General features: G+C 37.9%; 7 non-coding genes across 7 annotated transcripts; 6 read left to right on the top strand and 1 right to left on the bottom strand.

Moving 5' to 3' along the window:
* Positions 1 to 30: 30 nt before the first annotated feature.
* On the bottom strand, positions 31 to 123 carry TRNAY-GUA (transfer RNA tyrosine (anticodon GUA)). Its single transcript has 2 exons — positions 87 to 123; positions 31 to 66 (listed from the first exon to the last, which is right to left on the bottom strand). It is a non-coding gene; the product is annotated as a tRNA-Tyr (tRNA).
* A 2,760-nt stretch (positions 124 to 2,883) lies between these two features.
* On the top strand, positions 2,884 to 2,975 carry TRNAY-GUA (transfer RNA tyrosine (anticodon GUA)). The gene is given in 2 exon segments: positions 2,884 to 2,920; positions 2,940 to 2,975. It is a non-coding gene; the product is annotated as a tRNA-Tyr (tRNA).
* A 1,383-nt stretch (positions 2,976 to 4,358) lies between these two features.
* Positions 4,359 to 4,450, top strand: TRNAY-GUA (transfer RNA tyrosine (anticodon GUA)). Its single transcript is given in 2 exon segments — positions 4,359 to 4,395; positions 4,415 to 4,450. It is a non-coding gene; the product is annotated as a tRNA-Tyr (tRNA).
* Positions 4,451 to 5,931: 1,481 nt separating this feature from the next.
* TRNAY-GUA (transfer RNA tyrosine (anticodon GUA)) lies at positions 5,932 to 6,023 on the top strand. Its single transcript is given in 2 exon segments — positions 5,932 to 5,968; positions 5,988 to 6,023. It is a non-coding gene; the product is annotated as a tRNA-Tyr (tRNA).
* Positions 6,024 to 7,425: 1,402 nt separating this feature from the next.
* TRNAY-GUA (transfer RNA tyrosine (anticodon GUA)) lies at positions 7,426 to 7,517 on the top strand. Its single transcript is given in 2 exon segments — positions 7,426 to 7,462; positions 7,482 to 7,517. It is a non-coding gene; the product is annotated as a tRNA-Tyr (tRNA).
* Positions 7,518 to 9,759: 2,242 nt separating this feature from the next.
* Positions 9,760 to 9,851, top strand: TRNAY-GUA (transfer RNA tyrosine (anticodon GUA)). The gene is given in 2 exon segments: positions 9,760 to 9,796; positions 9,816 to 9,851. It is a non-coding gene; the product is annotated as a tRNA-Tyr (tRNA).
* Positions 9,852 to 11,629: 1,778 nt separating this feature from the next.
* TRNAY-GUA (transfer RNA tyrosine (anticodon GUA)) lies at positions 11,630 to 11,721 on the top strand. Its single transcript is given in 2 exon segments — positions 11,630 to 11,666; positions 11,686 to 11,721. It is a non-coding gene; the product is annotated as a tRNA-Tyr (tRNA).
* Positions 11,722 to 16,153: the final 4,432 nt, after the last annotated feature.

Raw genomic sequence — 16,153 nt, 5'->3', positions numbered from 1 at the left:
TAGGAACACGTGATTTATGTAAAAAAATTTTCCTTCGAACCGGATTTGAACCAGTGACCTATGGATGTCTGCTCAGATTTTTCCACCTACAGTCCACCGCTCTACCAACTGAGCTATCGAAGGCCTGCGGAAGGTGGGCGGTACTGATCATCAACATAAACAAATCGTTAGAAAAATAGTAATTTAGGTCATTTTATTTTCAATTGAACCTTGACTGAACATAGCAGAGAAATTGCTTTCACGTTAATTCAACAGAAAAGCTCCGTTGGGCGCCCTGGTCAGTACCATCCCCCTGGGGATGAACGTAAAAACATAAGCGAAAACCGGTAAATTTCTCAAATTGTCTCGCCTATTCTGGATCATATACACCCTTTTCTATATTATTCAGTCAAAAGGTTTTATTAATAAACGATGTCTCCGTGCAGAGCTCTTCTGTAGAATCGCCGTTTTCACTTTTTCTGTGATTATGATGTCATCAGAAGTTTATAGCATACGCAGTTATCTCTTATTTCTTCCTAATTCCAGGTATTGATGAAACAAGTTTCTTATGAACCGTATTTGAACCAGTCACATACTGCTATTTATTTAAAAAGCTTCGCCTAAGTCCACCTCTCTACGAACTGACGTATCGAAGAAGCTGCTAAAAATTATGATTAAGCAATGCCAGATGCTAATTTAGCCTTGCTATCTTTACAGGTAGAGGGAGGGTGGTTTACTATAAGAAGGTATGTGTGGATGATTAGAGAGAGAGAGAGAGAGAGAGAGAGAGAGAGAGAGAGAGAGAGAGAGAGAGATGACAAGCAGGTATATTTGCTTCAAAAATAGATACATATATTACACATCTGTGTAATATTTGTCTCGGGGAGAGACTGAGACATTATATTTATTACAGACTAGTTGAATCTCTATTAGGTATGGACTGTCATAATATCTCTGTTAAGTCAAGGCATTTACGTTTAGTTATTTTCTCATGAATCGGATCTGCTGAATTGCATGTTGTAAGCTACGAGAGAAAAAAATATTTTTGTATCAGGAGCTTAACATGCCATAATAGGCATATTACAAATCTGTTTAGGATTATTGATGGAGAAAAGAGAGAGATAGATGACTTAGTGTGCAAGAGAGAGAGAGAGAGAGAGAGAGAGAGAGAGAGAGAGAGAGAGAGAGAGAATGCATGCAAAAGATTGGCCTCATGGTAGCCTATGTATGCACAGGACGTAGTTATCCAGTTGCTACTCTTTTCATATATATTATATGGATGTAATGCGCGATTAGGCATCATGAATCATCATTATTTCAATGATTCACTCATATTTTGGTTTATATTCGAGATGATAAATGGCTTTATCCCTGGCATTGTTAATAATTAGAGCGTCACACGGTGAAAGTAACGTGACTGATAATTTATCACTTGCAATCGTTTATCATACTCTTTATAACAAAGCATAATCGAAATATGATTTTCATTCATTTATGTTTATCTTTTGTTTTTGTTAACTACAAATTTATCATTTTGGCATTTTGACATTCCCTGTTGCTGAAGTTTGCATTAAGGTAATGGATTTTCAAGGCTGGTTCAAAGTTTTCATTTTGATGATAATGATAATAAAAATCATAACAATGTACTGTATTTCCGCTGCATCGTCGAATAATCTATTCGTTCATATTGTTATTAAGTGCACCAAAGTCTTGCTTTGATGGACCTAAATCCGCTTACGGGACCATTTTGAAAAATTGTCAAAAGCTTTCAGCGTGTTTTTATTTTTGTTAAAACGCTCTGCTTTTGACAGAGGTAATTCAGTTTTTTAGGTTATGATGTTGTGGAGTTGCATATGAGCTCTCTCTCTCTGTCTCTCTCTCTCTCTCTCTCTCTCCAGTGAAGGTTATTAAAATTCCTATGAAAAATTTACAGAGAAAATTATATTTGATTCTCTCTCTCTCTCTCTCTCTCTCTCTCTCTCTCTCTCTCTCTCACACACACACACACACACACACACACACACACACACACACACACACAGTTAAGTTCATTGCAATAAATTGAGGTAATAAAAAAATACTTTCCAGTGAAATTCATTACAATAAATTTGATTAATAATAATTCACTTAGGTAAGAGCCGTGATCTTCTATTACGACATGGCATAAGGGTTTATCATATGAACAAAAAATCGGCGGCTGTCGATTTATGTTAAACGTTGAATGGAAAAAAAAAATTAAAGTTTTAATTATTTCTAACGTGTCTTGATGGGCATGTTACACATCCATGTGTATTTCAGGGATACTAATTTAGGCTTATAGCAAATTTTTTAATGTTTATTTTATTTTTTTACTGATGCATAGATGTTCCCACCCAGTTCTGTGATTGTTTATTCAAGAGAAAATTCAGTGAAACGCTTGTGTCATTGCTCTATAATTTTTTTTTTTATCCCTGGTTATTTATTTATTTATTTATTGTTTTTTTGAGCGAGGCACAAGGACATTGAGTTACCGTCCTATAAGCTTCAGAATGAAAAATAGTCAAATAATATTACCCAGATCTCACGTTACCTTTCAGACATTCATTTCATAACAGATGAAACACAACGGAATGATATGCAAATGCATGCGATATACTCGTATCTCCCGAAAGTGAGGCCAAACGACATAATGCATCGTTTACAGGTTTAGCAGGCACACTGTCGGTAAATAACTGCAAAAGGAAGGTCTTCGTCTGCTTTGCCGTAGTTGTGGGGAAAGAAGCGAGACCTGGTCGGTGGAGCGCCGTTACGTAGACTATCTTTTGCGTCTGTGGTGCCGACAGCGTGAAGAGCCTTAAGCTGAGTTGCCGAGTACAGGATAGTTTGCATTTAGTATATTCTAAGACTTTCTCTAAATTGCCAGCTCCTTCGATAGCTCAGTTGGTAGAGCGGTGGACTGTAGTTGGGAAACGTGAACAGACATCCATAGGTCACTGGTTCAAATCCGGTTCGAAGGATAGCCATTTTATTTAAAAAAAAAAAAAACCTTGTTATAATTATAATTATGATTCCGGTGTCACCGATTTTCAAGGTGCTAGGCCCTGTTTACACACGAGGCGATCTTAATCGCGGCGATTCCAAGCACGAGTTCCGAAGCCAAAGGAGTCTAACAGGTGTGTTCACACACAAGCGGACGATTTTTATCAACGCAGCGTCTAACGCAATACCTGAGTTTCCGACGCCATCGCCCGCCAGTTTGGTGCAACGATCCACGTGTTTCTATCATCAGTTATGCCATTCAGCCACGCTGGCGTTGTAGCCAGAACACGCAACAATAAATCCGTTGAGAAAATGACACTTGAGTTGCACAATCTCTGTCTCTCTTTCTCTCTTATTACAATCCCTAGGAAAAATTTGCCGATAAAATTACTTTTGAGCTAGACAAACTCTCTCTCTCTCTCTCTCTCTCTCTCTCTCTCTCTCTCTCTCTCTCTCTCTCTCTCTCTCAGACACACACAAAACCAGACAAGTTCATTGCAATAAACTGGGCTAATAAAAAAATTTAATACGTTCCACTGAAATGCATTACAATATATTTGTTTATAATACTTTCCTCACACGCATTTGAGTGAATTTCATGTAAAGGTTTAATCGCCATTCGGTGTGAACCGTGATAAACAACTCTGTTACGACATCGCATGAGGGTTTTTCATATGAACAAAAAATCGGCGGCTGTCGATTTTTATGTTAAACGTTGAATGGAAAAACATTGAACTTTTAATGATTTTTCACGTGTCATGATGGGCATATTACACATCCATGCCTTTTCAGGAATGCTAATTTAGGCTATAGCAAATTTTTGCTTGAACTTTCTTTTTTTATTGATGTAAAGATTGTTTATTCAAGAGAGAATTCAGTGAAACGCTTGTTTCATTGCTCTATCATTTTTTTTATTCTTTGTTCTTTTCTTTGTTTTTTATTTATTTTTTCTAGCGAGGCACAAGGACATTGAGATACTGTCCAATAACCTTCAGAACGAAAAATAATCAAATAATATTAGCTCGATTTCACGTTACCTTTCAGACATTTATTTCATAACATGAAACACAACGGATTGATACGTAAAATGCATGCGATATATATCCCGAATGAGAGGCAAAATTATATGATGCACCATATTCAGGTTGAGCACACTCACTGTCGGGAAATAGTTACAAAAGGAAGGACTTTGTTTTGCTTTAGATGTGGGGAAAGAAGCGAGACTTGGTCGGTGGAGCGCCGTTACGTAGACTATCTTTTGCGTCTGTGGTGCCGACAGCGTGAAGAGCCTCAAGCTGAGTTGCCGAGTACACGTAAGTTTGCATTTAGCATATTCTAAGACTTTCTCCTCTTAGCCAGCTCCTTCGATAGCTCAGTTGGTAGAGCGGTGGACTGTAGTTGGAAAACATGAACAGACATCCATAGGTCACTGGTTCAAATCCGGTTCGAAGGATAACCATTTTATTTAAAAAAAAAAAAAAAAAGCCTCGTTATAATTATAATTATGATTCCGGTGTCACCGATTTTCAAGGTGCGAGCCCCCGTTTACACACGAGGCGATCTTAATCGCGGCGATTCCAAGCACGCGTTCCGAAGCCAAAGGAGTCTAACAGGTGTGTTCACACATAATCGGACGATTTTTATCATCGCGACGTCTAACGCAATACCTGAGTTTCCGACGCTATCGCCCGCCAGTGTGGTGCAACGATCCACGTGTTTCTATCACCGGTCATGCCATTCAGTCGCGCTGGCGTTTTGGCCAGAACACGCAACAATAAATCCGCTGAGAAAATAACATTTGAGTTGCATAACCTCTCTCTCTCTCTCTCTCTCTCTCTCTCTCTCTCTCTCTCTCTCTCTCTCTCTCTCATTACAATCCCTAGTAAAATGTGCGGATAAAATTACTTTTGAGCTAGATAAACACTCTCTCTCTCTCTCTCTCTCTCTCTCTCTCTCTCTCTCTCTCTCTCTCTCTCATTATAATCACTAGCAAAATGTGCGGATAAAATTACTTTTGAGCTAGATAAACTCTCTCTCTCTCTCTCTCTCTCTCTCTCTCTCTCTCTCTCTCTCAGACACTTCACACAAAACCAGTTAAGTTCATTGCAATAAACTGGGCTAATAAACAATTACGTTCCACTGAGATGCTTTACAATTTATTTGTTCGTAATACTTTATACACACACTTTGTGACTGAATTTCATTGAAAGGTTCAATTGCCATAGGTATGAACCGTGATAAACACCTCTGTTACGACATCGCATGAAGGTTTTTCATATGAAAAAAAAAAATCGGCGGCTGTCGATTTTTATGTTAAACGTTGAATGGAAAAAGAACTGAAATTTCAATTATTTTTAACGTGTCATGATGGGCATATTACACATCGACGCCTTTTTAGGAATGCTAATTTAGACTATAGCAAATTTTTGTTTGAACTTTTTTTTTTACTGATGCAAACGTGTTTCCATCCAGGTCTGTGATTGTTTATTCAAGAGAAAATTCAGTGAAACGCTTGTTTTATTGCTCTATAATTTTTTTTTTATCCTTGGTTATTTATTTATTTATTTTTTTTTGAGCGAGGCACAAGGACATTGAGTTATCGTCCTATAAGCTTCAGAATGAAAAATAGTCAAATAATATTACCCAGATTTCACGTTACCTTTCAGACATTCATTTCATAACAGATGAAACATTGTGGAATGATAATATGCAAATGCATGGATAGGTCTTATCTCCTGAAAGTGAGGCCAAACGACATAATGCATCGTTTAAGGTTTAAGCAGGACACTGTCGGTAAATAACTGAAAGGAAGGTCTTCGTCTGCTTTGCCGAGTTGTGGTGCCGAAAGCGAGACCTGGTCGGTGAGGCGCCGTTACGTAGACTATGTTTTGCATCTGTAGTGCCGATATTCTAAAGAGCCTTAAATTGCCAGCTCCTTCGATAGCTCAGTTGGTAGAGCGGTGGACTGTAGTTGGAAAACGTGAACAGACATCCATAGGTCACTGGTTCAAATCCGGTTCGAAGGATAGCCATTTTATTAAAAAGAAGAAAAAAAAAACTCGTTTTATCATTATAATTATGATAACCGGTGTCACCGATTTTCAAGGTGCTAGACCCTGTTTACACACGAGGCGATCCTAATCGCGGCGATTCCAAGCACGAGTCCCGAAGCCAAAGGAGTCTAACAAGTGTGTTCACACAAAAGCGGACGATTTTTATCAACGCAGCGTCTAACACAATACCCGAGTTTCCGACGCCATCGCCCGCCAGTTTGGTGCAACGATCCACGTGTTTCTATCACCGGTCATGCCAATCAGCCGCGCTGGCGTTGTAGCCAGAACACGCAACAATAAATCCGTTGAGAAAATGACACTTGAGTTGCACAATCTCTGTCTCTCTTTCTCTCTTATTACAATCCCTAGGAAAAATTTGCCGATAAAATTACTTTTGAGCTAGACAAACTCTCTCTCTCTCTCTCTCTCTCTCTCTCTCTCTCTCTCTCTCTCTCTCTCTCTCTCTCTCTCTCTCTCTCTCTCTTTCAGACACAAACAAAACCAGACAAGTTCATTGCAATAAACTGGGCTAATAAAAAAATTTAATTTCCACTGAAATGCATTACAATATATTTGTTTATAATACTTTCCTCACACACATTTGAGTGAATTTCATGTAAAGGTTTAATCGCCATTAGGTGTGAACCGTGATAAACAACTCTGTTACGACATCGCATGAGGGTTTTTCATATGAACAAAAAATCGGCGGCTGTCGATTTTTATGTTAAACGTTGAATGGAAAAACATTGAACTTTTAATGATTTTTCACGTGTCATGATGGGCATATTACACATCCATGCCTTTTCAGGAATGCTAATTTAGGCTATAGTAAATTTTTGCTTGAACTTTCTTTTTTATTGATGTAAAGATTGTTTATTCAAGAGAGAATTCAGTGAAACGCTTGTTTCATTGCTTTATCATTTTTTTTATTCTTTGTTCTTTTCTTTGTTTTTTATTTATTTTTTTAGCGAGGCACAAGGACATTGAGATACTCTCCAATAACCTTCAGAACGAAAAATAATCAAATAATATTAGCTCGATTTCACGTTACCTTTTAGACATTTATTTCATAACATGAAACACAACGGAATGATACGTAAAATGCATGCGATATATATCCCGAATGAGAGGCAAAATTATATGATGCACCATATTCAGGTTGAGCACACTCACTGTCGGGAAATAGTTACAAAAGGAAGGACTTTGTTTTGCTTTAGATGTGGGGAAAGAAGCGAGACTTGGTCGGTGGAGCGCCGTTACGTAGACTATCTTTTGCGTCTGTGGTGCCGACAACGAGAAGAGCCTCAAGCTGAGTTGCCGAGTACACATAAGTTTGCATTTAGTATATTCTAAGACTTTCTCCTCTTAGCCAGCTCCTTCGATAGCTCAGTTGGTAGAGCGGTGGACTGTAGTTGGAAAACATGAACAGACATCCATAGGTCACTGGTTCAAATCCGGTTCGAAGGATAACCATTTTATTTAAAAAAAAAAAAAAAAAGCCTCGTTATAATTATAATTATGATTCCGGTGTCACCGATTTTCAAAATGCGAGCCCCGTTTACACACGAGGCGATCTTAATCGCGCCGATTCCAAGCACGCGTTTCGAAGCCAAAGGAGTCTAACAGGTGTTTCACACATAATCGGACGATTTTTATCATCGCGACGTCTAACGCAATACCTGAGTTTCCGACGCTATCGCCCGCCAGTGTGGTGCAACGATCCAGGGTCCAAACAGAATCTGTTTGGACCCTAACGATCCACGTGTTTCTATCACCGGTCACGCCATTCAGTCGCGCTGGCGTTTTGGCCAGAACACGCAACAATAAATCCGCTGAGAAAATAACATTTGAGTTGCACAACCTCTCTCTCTCTCTCTCTCTCTCTCTCTCTCTCTCTCTCTCTCTCTCTCTCTCTCTCTCTCTCTTACACAAACCAGTTAAGTTCATTGCAATAAACTGGGCTAATAAACAATTACGTTCCACTGAGATGCTTACAATATATTGTTATGGGCCCACGCAATCAAACATACACAAGTCTCTTAAAATTGTCACTAACGACCAAGTCCACAATAGGTGGAATGGCCAACAGAGTGTCAAGGAGGATAAGTAAAAGCTGAAAATAAAACCTTAATATTTAATACAAACTTTTTAGAAAGAAATGACCACCGTCTTACAAAATACATTAAATGAACACAAAAATCAACCACACACTGAAAACATCGAATAACAAACACTCTTACACCAAATTAAGATAGACTATACAATTACACTTTACAGAGAGGGCCCTGAAAGTAATAGGATGTCGAAAAGACAGAATAACCTAACTTATTACACACTAAACCAAAAATAAAATAAACTGCTTCCCTTAAGTGAGCTCAAAACAGTAGTAGAGGCAAACGCAGCCTTCAAATCATGGGTCGAGAGGAATAATATATATACTCGAGACCTTTTCAAACGTAAGAGAGGTCCCTAGGCAGTATTAATGAACAAACAGAAGATAGAATCACTTTAACGTCGCAAGACGATCAACGGACACGGCCGTCCGACAGGCAATCACACCTTACCAGATGGCAGAGAGGTCCCCTTGGCTAAATCACTGAACCAAGGGCGAGGCTGATGAATAATCAATCTCACGAAGGAGGACAGCAGCAGCAACTGAAGACAGGCAGATCTCGAAATCCAGAGATAATCCAAAAATAAGGCAGGCCCGCAAAATGTTAAAGGTCCAAAAACAACTCTCTCCGTCCTCGAGAAACAGCGCCGAATACAGCTCCGGACGAGAAGCCAAAACCACCCTGAAATAAAACAAGCTCAATGTAATTAAAACTAAACAACAAGTCAGAAATGTCGGGGAGGAGTAAACAGGGTCATTTTCCAAAAGAATAATAATTACTGCCATTGGCTTAAAAACAAATCAATTTACGTTAAATTAAACACACACACAATATTTGTTCATAATACTTTATACACACACTTTGTGACTGAATTACATTGAAAGGTTCAATTGCCATAGGTATGAACCGTGATAAACACCTCTGTTACGACATCGCATGAAGGTTTTTCATATGAAAAAAAAAAATCGGCGGCTGTCGATTTTTATGTTAAACGTTGAATGGAAAAAGAATTGAAATTTCAATTATTTTTAATGTGTCATGATGAGCATATTACACATCGACGCCTTTTTAGGAATGCTAATTTAGACTATAGCAAATTTGTGTTTGAACTTTTTTTTTTACTGATGCAAACATGTTTCCACCCAGGTCTGTGATTGTTTATTCAAGAGAAAATTCAGTGAAACGCTTGTTTCAGTGCTCTATAATTTTTTTTTTTATCCTTGGTTATTTTTTTTTCTGAGCGAGGCACAACGACATTGAGTTACCGTCCTATAAGCTTCAGAATGAAAAATAGTCTAATCATATTACCCAGATCTCAGGTTACCTACCAGACATTCATTTCATAACGGATGAAACATTGTGCACCGTTTTCCGGCTTAGCAGACACACTGTCAATGAATAACTGCAAAAGGAAGGTCTTAGTCTGCTTTGCCATAGTTGTGGGGAAAGAAGCGAGACCTGGTCGGCGGAGCGCCGTTACGTAGACTATCTTTTGAGTCTGTGGTGCCGACAGCGAGAAGAGCCTTAAGCTGAGTTGCCGAGTACAGGACAGTTTGCATTTAGTATATTCTAAGACTTTCTCTTCGTAGCCAGCTCCTTCGATAGCTCAGTTGGTAGAGCGGTGGACTGTAGTTGGAAAACATGAACAGACATCCATAGGTCACTGGTTCAAATCCGGTTCGAAGGATATCCATTTTATTAAAAAAAAAAAAAAACTCGTTTTATCATTATAATTATGATTCCGGTGTCGCCGATTTTCAAGGTGCTAGGCCCTGTTTACACACGAGGCGATCCTAATCGCGGCGATTCCAAGCACGCGTTCCGAAGCCAAAGGAGTCTAACAGGTGTGTTCACACATAAGCGGACGATTTTTATCAACGCAGCGTCTAACGCAATACCTGAGTTTCCGACGCTATCGCCCGCCAGTTTGGTGCAACGATCCACGTGTTTCTATCACCGTTCATGCCATTCAGCCGCGCTGGCGTTTTAGGGAGAACACGCAACAATAAATCTGCTGAGAAAATTTATATTTGAGTTGCACGATCTCTCTCTCTCTCTCTCTCTCTCTCTCTCTCTCTCTTTCCTCCCTAGGAAAAATTTGCGGATAAAATTACTTTTGAGCTTCTCTCTCTCTCTCTCTCTCTCTCTCTCTCTCTCTCTCTCTCTCTCTCTCTCTCTCTCTCTCTCTCTTAGACACAAACACAAACCAGTTAAGTTCACTGTATTAAACTGGGTTAATAAACGAATATTTTCAACTGAAATTCATTGCAATTTATTTTTTTATAATAATTTACACGCCCACTTTGTGACTGAATTTCATTTAAAGGTTTAATCGCCATAGGTATGAACCGTCATAAACACCTCTGTTACGACAGTGCATAAGGGTTTTTCATACAAAGAAAAAAACGTCGGCTCTCGATTTTTAGATTTCTGAAAAGAAAACTATTGTGCCGGCTTTGTCTGTCCATCTGCACTTTTTCTGTCTGCTCTTAGATATTAAAAAACTGCTGGGCTAAAGGGCTGCAAAGTGGCATGTTGATCATCCACCTTCCAGTCATCAAACATGCCAAACTGCAGCCCTCTAGCCTCGGTAGTTTTTATTTTAAGGTTAAAGTTAGCCATAATCGTGCGTCTGGCAACGATAAGAGGCCAGGCCACCACCGGGCAGTGGTTAAAGTTTCATGAGCCGCGGCTCATACAGCGTTATACTGAGACCACCGAAAGATAGATCTATTTTCGGTGGCCTTGATTATACGCTATACAGAAAACTCGATTGTGCCGAGGAAACTTCGGCGCATTTTCTACTTATGTTAAACTTTGGATGGAAAAAAATTATTCTTTTTTATAATTTTAACGTGCCGTTATTGCCTGTTTCAGGGACACTGTTTTAGGATTATAGCAAAAGTTGGTTGACCTTTTTTCTTTACCTATGGAAAGATATTGTCTCCACCCAGTTCTGTGAGTGTAGAGCAAATGCCTGTTTCATTGTTTCATCATTTTTGTTTTTCTTATGTTATTTTTTGAGCCTGGCAAAAGGACATCGAGTTGCTCTCCCATAAGCACCTGCATCAAGACGAACAACGGTCAGTTAATATTACCCAAATGTCATGTTACCTTTCAAATATAATAATTTCATAACAGATAAAATTCAACAGAGTGGTATATAGAATATATGCGATAATAAATCTTCCGAATGTGAGGCCAAATGACATAATGCACCATTTTCAGGCTGAGCAGACGGACTGTCAGGAAACAAACAGAAAAAGAAGGATTTTGTCTGTTTTGCCTTTACTATTGCGAAGGAAGGGAGGCTTGGCTGGGGAGCGCCGTTACATAGGCAATATTTTTCGTCTGTGGCGCCGACAGCTGGAAGAACCCTGATTCTTAAGACTAAGACTCAAGCTGAGTTGCCGAGTAACCGTTATTTTGCATTTATATTGTAAGACTTTCTCTTCTTAGCCAGTTCCTTCGATAGCTCAGTTGGTAGAGCGGTGGACTGTAGTTGGAAAACTTAAACAGACATCCATAGGTCACTGGTTCAAATCCGGTTCGAAGGATAGCCATTTTATTAAAAAATTCTTAAATAAAAATAATTTGGATTCCGAAGTCACCGACTCTCAAGGTGTTAGACCCTGTCAACAACCTTCCCCAGGTTTTATATGAGAACCAAGATGTTGGAACTTTGGAAATCTAAAAGCTATATATCCACCAAGATAACGCAGCCCTCCTGTTTTCATCTCATTTTCCAGTTCTAAGGGGAGTATAGCATCATCACAATCTTTATCTGCTATATCATCCGTCTCTAAGTTGTCAGGATCAAGAGAGGCTAAAAGCATAGCAGGTAAACACAGTTCTTGTTCTAAGTTGTTCTGTACACTGTTTCTTGGAACACTGCGATACATCAAGTACTATAGTTATGTCCTCATTTTCCTTTTCAACATTGCAATTTTCTGGAACCAGCTGCCTTTCATTTCCTAATAGATGAGACCTAATTTTATCTTTAAAAGATACAGGTGAAGGATGTTCATATGCAGCTCCTTTTTTGTCTTAGACTAGCAAACAGATGCTCCAATCCATCCCAGTTTGGCCTGTTTGTTAATATGTATGAAATTCTATACTTTGACTTGACCATTTCATAAAGTTTTTGTAAAGACTCTAATGATACAACAAGTCCTTTCTGAAACTTATACATACACTTAATTCCAATGACTTTTAAAGCCTTTGCCGTAACTATCATATGGTTTAATGTGTTGCCTTGTTGTTCAAGATGAAGTCCATATGTATGTCTGGATGGTCTTTTATCGAAGGGCACTCTGGAATTCATTAGATCAAACCATGAGTCGTACAGGTGGATGAATTGACTAGTCTCATCCCATTCTTTGCTTTTCAAAAGTCCTTTGTCTCCAAAGTATTTGAAAGCCTTGGCACTTGCCTCTGGCAGTAGTTGAGCTGCAAGCCTTACATTCATTCTTTTAACACCAGCAACAGTAATATGTTTATCAGATAAGCGATGAATTGTCTTCAGGTCACTCGCACTTCTCATGATAAGCTCTCTAACACATCCACTCAGTACACGTCTCTCATTTGATAACTGGAAGCCCGAATCTAGAAAATTGTTCCTACTAATTTGATGAGATGCAGGGCGTCAGCAAATACATACACATACAAATAGATGGATTTGTGAATGAAGAATTTTCTAGTCCTATACCTGAATTATTCCATAATTTTACATTTGTAGGGCCTAGATCATTGACCATACCAACAACAATATACCCTGCTGCTTCAACCTTCCCTATGATGTGAAACAAAATATCTTCAGTAATATCACAGTTAAAATCACGACTTAATTAGCCCCGAATCATGACACACTGAACCTGCTTTTTTGGAGGGTATAAAATATCTTTTCCCTTATCGTACGACCATACTTGAGCAACACTACATTCATCAAATAATATATAATATATAAACGGTCAGTTTCAGGCATTGCCACAGCTTTAACCTTCAGTAAATTTATGAATGATGACAATGTACCTGGTTTTACATTCATCTTTGATAACCATCGATTAAATGTTGTTTTAGAGGGATATGGTAATCTACATATTTCCCGCTAATATTTATATGCTTTGGGGTTTAAACTACGCAAGGTAATAGCATTTCTATATCATCAGCAGACCAACGACGTACAGTATAGAGGTCCCATTTAACAAATATTCGATTTGTGACGCACTGAAGAATTTACTTAAAGCAAAACTTATCTCGGCAAAATCTTTATCTTGCATTCTTTTTCTTCTACCAAACTTTTGCATTCTCTTTCTTTAAAAGAATTCTCTCTTTCTTCCATTCTTCTTTTCTTCTAGCAAACATGTTCTTTGTTTTGACAGACTTGTATAAATTTCAACTGGAAACTTCAGCCTCTTCAGGTTTTGAAGATTTTTGCTAAATTTCAACTGCCCTCAGCCTGCAAACGGTTCTGGTTTTGTAGGGGATGGCTTGCATAAATTTCCACTGGAAACACCTCAGCCTGCAAACGCTTCTGGTTTTGTTGGGGATGACTTGCATAAATTTCCACTGGAAACTCCTTACTCTTCTCATTTTCAATTCCCTTCTCCTTTCGTTCAGTTGCAGCATTCACTATAAAACAGATTTTATCATTGCAGACTGAACAATTTAATTGAAAGATACAATAAATGCTATCATATTAATACTACTCATGCACCAAAATCAATAATAATAATAATAATAATAATAATAATAATAATAATAATAATAATAATAATAATATTTATTTGCTATTCTCGTGAATAATTTGCGTATTGGAGACTATCCTGATTTGCATGTTTGCAGTTTCAAGTCTAAACTAAAAGATACGACATGTGATATGCTTTATGATGCACTCACACGCATCGCAATAAAAAATAATAATAATAATAATAAAGGTTACGATGATTTGTAGATATTATTGTAACTGATCTGATTTAATAAGAATTAAACTTTGTTGGATTCAAAGCTTAGCATTCAATGTCGGTAGAGTGAGAGTAGGGACAGCACCCTCTTGCAATAAATTTGCATTTCTTGTTTTTGGTACCTGAAGGAGCTCGTACTTGAAATTTCTTTTATAGTTATTAGATTCAAAATGCACGCTACAGACTCTTCCATTTTTAATATTAACAGGAGTGATGTTGCAAAACTGCAGCCACTTCTGTTGCACTTCCTGATCTTTAGGAAAATGATGAAATTTCACGTTCGGATTTTCCTCTCGCCTCTGACTAGATCTGCATCCATACACGGAACAAGTAGCCAGGGTTGCCAAATGACTTGATATTCAAACCGCGGTACAAAGCCTTAAAACCCGCGGCAATCGCCTGAAAAGTAGCCCAATTTTTTTATCCAACATGAAATAGTGACTGGATAGGAAATTGTGAGTTGATAATATGCTTTAGTAATGAAGAAGGAAGTGAAATCAATCAACCAAGTTCTTGTGTGCAATTATTTCATGAATAACGAAAAATTCCATTTCATACACTACTTGGAAGTACAAAAATAAAATTAATACACATTTTTCCATGCTTGGGAATACTGTAGAAAAAGTTATTACAGCAAAGAGAGAGGAACCACTGTAAAAAAAATAAAACATAATTCTTTGAAATGTATAAGAATAATCTTAATTCACGATAATAATAAAAGGACCTTAACGAAAATAGAATATATAATTTTTATAAAGTGCATCTAAGTACAGACAAAAGAAACTATTAGCCTTTTCTTTTCACACTTTCAAAACTGTAATAAAAATTGTGTAATATCAGAAAAAGAAAAGAAATTTTTTAACTTTAGTTGATAATGAAATGAAAAATGGAATTCTTTGACATGCGTGAGACAAATCTTTATTCACAATGGTCATAAAATGAGCTTGACTGACTGTAAAGCTTGGAGGATTTTCTCATTTGGATGAAAATTTGGACACCTGCATTTTTTTGCTTCCTCTCCTTCATGACAACGCATAGCACTCCGTATATACAGTATTGCTGATAAGAGATCGTGTTCCATTCTGTTTCGCAGGTCCGTTTTGATTAAATTTACTTGGCTGAAAACCCTTTCAACGTCAGCATTACTAATTGGAAGGCATAAAATTTTCAAGGCAAATTTAGCTAGCTTTTCGAATGCATTTTCCCCACTTGCGTCTTTATACTCCATTACATTTCCCCAGAACTCGATAGGATCCTTGTTCACTGCATCTCCCCAGTCAACTAGATTTACCTGGAGTGTGAAAACATAAAAATACATTCTAAAAAAGGTTATGCAGATTTATATTGTCCAATAAGACTAAGAATATGTCAGGATACTAGCAAGTTTGCCTATATTTTCCTCATTAAAAGATTGAAATATCCAAAAAGACAGTATTCTATTACCTGTTTCCACTCAGTTTCCAGACTTGACAAGTCACCCTCAACTGGGTGTCAATGAATAACAATTCTGTCACTTTCGGCATGACTGAACTAGTTGCAATTTTGGGAGAAAGCAAAGTCATGCTTTTAAGCATGTTTAAATTATTTTGAAGGCGCTTAGCTACCTGCATGCAAACTCCTCTTAGAAAACTGTCCATCTCCGTCGTGCTTCAATTTTTGCATTAGAATCAATCTGGGACTCATTTAACTGAATAAAAAAGAGTGCTCCCAGATCTGACTCCATAGATGTGATAATAATATTGTTTCATCTTGACAGTTCATGCTAGTCAAATTTTCTGTGCGCTGAATAACACCTGGTTTAACGGTACGCTGTATCAGGCACCTAAAGAAATAATCCAAATCTGAAAATAACTTCAAGCAAGACACATTTTCGCCCTGAAATAACCTGTTAACTCTATTAAATTGTCCCAAAATTGGCTTTAGAAATTCCAAATACAGCTTATTAACCGGATCAGCATACATCTGGTGCAACATTTACTCCGTATAACACTTTTCCTTTGACTTTACTAACTGAAAGTGCAATTTC

Source organism: Macrobrachium rosenbergii, chromosome 41, assembly GCF_040412425.1.
Source record: "Macrobrachium rosenbergii isolate ZJJX-2024 chromosome 41, ASM4041242v1, whole genome shotgun sequence".
NCBI lineage: Eukaryota > Metazoa > Arthropoda > Malacostraca > Decapoda > Palaemonidae > Macrobrachium > Macrobrachium rosenbergii.
The sequence above is the reverse complement of the archived record's forward strand: the minus strand, read 5'-3'. Positions and strand labels throughout refer to the sequence as shown.